Here is a 5371-nt window from a genome sequence, read left to right on the forward strand (position 1 = left end):
GTTAGGATAAAATGAGCTAAAATGGGAACCTACTGTGCGTCAGAAACACAGTAAGCTCTGAATCGATGTTAGCTGGTGGTGTTGTTTCTGCCCCTCATTAGTTCTTGCCTGACCTATTGCAGTGGCCTCTTCACTGGTTTCCTGCCTCCAGTCTCCACCTAAATCCATCCCACACATTGTTGCCAAAGTCACCTTTCAACACAGAAGACTGATTCTAAAACCCTCCAGTGATCCCTGTGCCAAGATACAGCCAGACTCAGGCGTGTGACCTATCAAACCCTCTATCATCTGACACCTCTGCCCCTGTGCCATGCTGTATGCTCAGCCCAGAATGCCTTGTCTCACCTTGACCGCCTGCAAAACTACGCATCCGTTAAGATTAAACTTAAGCCTCATTTCCTCCGACCTTCTCCTGCCACTCCAAGCATCTTTTTCTTTGCTTCCTGTAGAACATTCGGTGTTGGCTTTTTTTTTTTTTTTTTAATTTTTTTTATTTTATTTTATTTTTATTTATGGCTGTGTTGGGTCTTCATTTCTGTGCGAGGGCTTTCTCCAGTTGTGGCAAGTGGGGGCCACTCTTCATCGCGGTGCGCGGGCCTCTCACTATCGCGGCCCCTCCCATTGCAGAGCACAGGCTCCAGACGCGCAGGCTCAGTAGTTGTGGCTCACGGGCTTAGTCGCTCCGCGGCATGTGGGATCTTCCCAGACCAGGGCCCGAACCCGTGTCCCCTGCATTGGCAGGCAGATTCTCAACCACTGCGCCACCAGGGAAGCCCTCGGTGTTGGCTTTTATGATGGCTCTTAACTGCATTATGCTGTCATTGCTGGCCCGGCATGCTTTCCTTCTAGACAGTTTAGTGTATATAGACCACGAAAGAAAGGTCGGGTTCAAGGACTTTAGAGAATAGCAGCGCAGACTCAATAGGGATGCTTTCACTCTGGTTTTCCAGCACTTCTGCCAGCTAGCAATGCAGAGAATACACACAATGCAATGCTATGCTCTCTCTGTGATGCTAAGGACTTCAGACTTTATTCTGAAGAGAGATAGTTGTAAGAAGGGGGAGTGAAGTGATCAGTTTTACACACCTAGCTAGAGAATTGAGAACTGATTGTAAGGAGCAAGACCGGAGTCAGGAGATAAAGGCGTAAGAGGTTGCGGTTCCCCCAGACAGGAGAAGTTAACAGCCTGAACTAGGGCAGTGGCAAGGGGTTGGAGAGAAGTGAAGAGATATGAGAGAAATTAAGGAGGAAGAATGTGATGACTGTTTGTTTGGAAGCAAGAGTGAGGAAGGAGTTGACTGAAGATACTATTAATTGAGGTAACCCAGAAAGTAGAAGTCTGTGAGAAGAGGATAAACTCAGTTTGTTAAAAAAAGGATTTACACAAAATCAAGGGTACATAATGATGCAAATGGACAGTGACACTCCCCAATTCCCACAGAGAATGCCCAAAGGTCAGGGGTCTCAGCAGACTGTGGGGAGAGAGGAATTTGCTAGGTCAAGGAAGCCCGGAAGTGAGGGTCTGCTGCCTTTTATTCAATTTTAGAGCCAGAACAAGAGTAATACAAGATCCCATCACTGGTTCTAATGTCTGGATGTCAGGTTCACAATATCCTGCTGCCCCAGTTATACAAGCCATTTACTTGCACAAATGCAAGGTTTCAAGGTAGTAAGGTAGTAGGCCTGACCTTGGCTTGTCACACTGTGAATATTTTGCCGTATCTATCTATCTATCTACCTATCTGTCTATCCATCTATCTACCTATCTGTCTATCCATCTATCAATAGATTAGATGGTAGGTGCTCAACAAATATTTGTCAGATAAATAAATCAATGGCATCTATAAATGAATATAATAATACCAACTTCATAAGGTTGTATAAATTTAATGAGATAACTAGGTAAAGGCAGACTACATGTTATACATAGAAAAATCCTGGTGGCATTTACTAGATATTTAAGTAAACATATTTAGCCTTACTCAAAGGGAACTAAAATATTTTATCATATTTATTCATTCAATCATTCATTATGTCTGTTGAGTATATACTTTGTATAAGACATATCGAGACAAAAACATATCAAAGAGACATGTAATCTAGTGACAAAATACTATGAATAAGAAAAAATAACAGGATGAGATTGATAGATGAGGACAATTTTGTATATCAGGGAAGGCTTCTCTAAGGAGGTAATATTTGATCATGTACTTAAAGGAAATGAGGTATTATGCAGATATCTGAGAAAAAGAGTTCTAGGCTGAGATAACAGCACATGCAAAGGCCCTAAAATAGCAACAGCTATGGGTTGCATTTTTCTGTTTCTTGGCATGTCTAGTCATTTTTGTTTGGAAGCTAGATATTATGAATTTTACACTATTGAGTGTTGAATTTTGTTCTATAAAAGTGTTCTATAAAAAGTGTTTTACATTATTGAGTGTTGAATTTTTTCTGGCCAGTTTGACAAATTACTTGAAGTCCAGCTTGATCTTTTTGAGACTTGTTTTTAAGTTTTGTTAGTGTGGATCTAAAGTAGTCTTTACTCTAGGGCTATTTTAGCTCTATAAATATATGGTATTAGCCTTTTGAGATCTATACTGAATGCTCCAGGAATTCGGTAGTACTATAATTAGTACTCTAATCCCTTGACTGATTAGAACACAAACACCTTCCAGCTTTCCAGGTGTAAGCTCTGGGAATTTTTCAATTTCTAGGACTCTAGCCATTTTTTGCCTGCCTCATGGAATTCTACCCTATGCATGGTTTGGTATTCAGCAACAGACACAAGGGGATCGCTCCTCCTCTTCATTATTCTGACTTAAAAATGTTAGCAGCCTCAGCCTCTCCAAACTCCAATCTCTCCTCAGCTCAGCAGGGTCACCATGTTCTGCTTAGATTCTCCCTCCCTGAAACACAGTCTGGAAAGTACTTCCAGGCAGCAAGCTGGAGTGGTCATAAGGCTCACCATGTTTGTTTCTAGTTCTCTGATTTGCAATTCTAAAAGTCCAGTCTGGCTGTTATGTGAATAGAATGAAAGATAGCAGGAGTGGAAACATGAGATCAATTAGTAAACTACTAAAGTAGTCTGGGTAAGAGTAGAGTGGAGCAATGGAGGAAGTGAAAAGAAGTTAGATTCTGGATATATTTAGAAGGTATAATCCACAGGGTTTGCAGATGAATTATACAAAGAGGTGAAGGAAAGAGAAAATTCAAGGATGATTCCAAAGTTTTTGTCTTGAGTAACTAGACAAATTGTGGTACCATTTACAGAGATGGAGAATACTGGGGGAGAATCAGCCTTAGGAACTGGGGAAAGATGAAGAGTTTGGTTTCAGGCATGTCAAGTCTGAGTTTCCTATTGGCATCCCTGGGGAGATGATACATAGTCAGTTGGTTATATGTGTCTGGAAAGCAAGGTGAAGGTCAAGGTTGAAGACATAAATCTGGAGTACAGAATGAACTTAAAGTCAGGACTAGATGAGCTCACCTAGAAAATGAATGTAGCTAAAGGACAGATTCAAAGCCTGAGGCTCAGGGGGCTTCAACACTTAGAAGCCAGCAAAGCAAACTTATATATCCTCCGCATTTTCACAATGCCATTTACCAGTGACAGCTAAGATGTGAGGTTTCCAGAAGGAAAAAAAATACAAGGCCCATGTCTCAATGCAGCCCCAAAGAGTCATATCTTATGCCTAATAACTCCAGAAAGTACAACTACCCTCTATGGCCCACATGTGACTGAGACCCACCTAATCAGCCCATGAAGGACCAAGGTGAGTTTATAACTAAAGTACAGCATGATATGGTGACAAATGCACAGGAATAAGCAACAAGAGATGTGAGTTCCTGTCCAGACAATGGCTCTAATTAACTGAACTTAAGCAAATACCAACCTCTCTGGACCTTAGTTTCTTCACCTATAAAATGAAGAGATTGAACTAAGTGATCCTTAATGTCTCTTCCAGCTTTTTATTTTAAAAGTCCTAGAGAAAAAGTTCTAAGGACCAGAAGAGAGATATTTGTAATTCCATCCCCCACAAAAAGATCTGCCAAATGTTCTCTCCAAATGTTCAGGAACAAGCAGTGCCTCTTCATGTATCTAACTGCTCCTTGCACCTTATGCCTCCCTTCCAGAAAGGTGGTTACCCAGAGAGGACCCACCAACCACTACAGAGGGAGAGACTTCTCATTAGAGCTCTGAAGGTTTTCTAAGACTCAGGGTATCCATTAGAGTGCAGTCCACACCACATCAACTACCATACCAGTTATTTGAACTGAGATGATTTAAAATAAAGAATGGCTAGCTAAATGGAATATTACTCAGCCATAAAAAAGAATAAAATAATGCCATTTGGGCTTCCCTGGTGGCGCAGTGGTTGAGAATCTGCCTGCCAATGCAGGGGACACGGGTTCGAGCCCTGGTCTGGGAAGATCCCACATGCCACGGAGCAACTGGGCCCGTGAGCCACAACTACTGAGCCTGCGCATCTGGAGCCTGTGCTCCGCAACAAGAGAGGCCACGATGGTGAGGGGCCTGCGCACCGCGATGAAGAGTGGCCCCCGCTCGCTGCAACTGGAGAAAACCCTGGCACAGAAACGAAGACCCAACATAGCAATCAATCAATCAATCAATCAATCAATAAATCTTTAAAAAAAAAAAAATAAATAATGCCATTTGCAGCAACATGGATGGACATATGGAATATCATACTAAGTGAAGTAAGTCAGACAGAGAAAGACAAATGTCATATGATATCACTTATATGTGGAATCTAAAAATATGATACAAATGAACTAATTTACAAAATAGAAATAGACTCACAGATATAGAAAACAAACTAATGGTTACCAAAGGGGAAAGGGTGGGTGAAGGATAAATTAGGGATTTGGGATTCACAGATACACACTACTATATATAAAATAGATAAACAACAAGGACCTACTGTATAGCACAGGGAATTATATTCAATATCTTGTTATAACCTATAATGGAAAAGAATCTGAAAAAGAATATATCTATAACTGAAAAATTTTGCTGTATACCTGAAACACTGTAAATTAACTATACTTCAATAAAAAAAATATAAATTAAAAAAATTATCCTAAGGAAAAGAATTCAGATACAAAAAAAAAAAAAAAAGTTAGCTAGGTTTGAAGACCTGAAAAGGCAAAAAGAGAAAACTAAGATATAACAGAGGTAACAAGTGCAAAATGAAGCTTCAACCCCTAGGGTGCATAAACAAAGAGAAGAGGATGGAATGATTAAAACCTAGGAGCTTGGAGGAGAGATGCCTTGGGGCTGGGATCCAGACCTCTGAGGAGGAGGCACTGGCCAACTGGAGTTGATGGCCCAGGTCAGGCGGGGAGAGTG

General features: G+C 41.1%; 1 long non-coding RNA gene across 1 annotated transcript; it reads right to left on the reverse strand.

Annotated features, from left to right (window-relative positions):
* Positions 1 to 467: 467 nt before the first annotated feature.
* Positions 468 to 5109, reverse strand: LOC309636717. Its single transcript, XR_014250171.1, has 3 exons — positions 4686 to 5109; positions 1763 to 4361; positions 468 to 1726 (listed from the first exon to the last, which is right to left on the reverse strand). It is a non-coding gene; the product is annotated as an uncharacterized lncRNA (long non-coding RNA).
* Between the last annotated feature and the right edge of the window lie 262 nt (positions 5110 to 5371).

This window comes from Balaenoptera physalus (genome assembly GCF_965194825.1).
Source record: "Balaenoptera physalus genome assembly, chromosome: 10".
In the NCBI taxonomy this organism is placed as follows: Eukaryota; Metazoa; Chordata; class Mammalia; order Artiodactyla; family Balaenopteridae; genus Balaenoptera; species Balaenoptera physalus.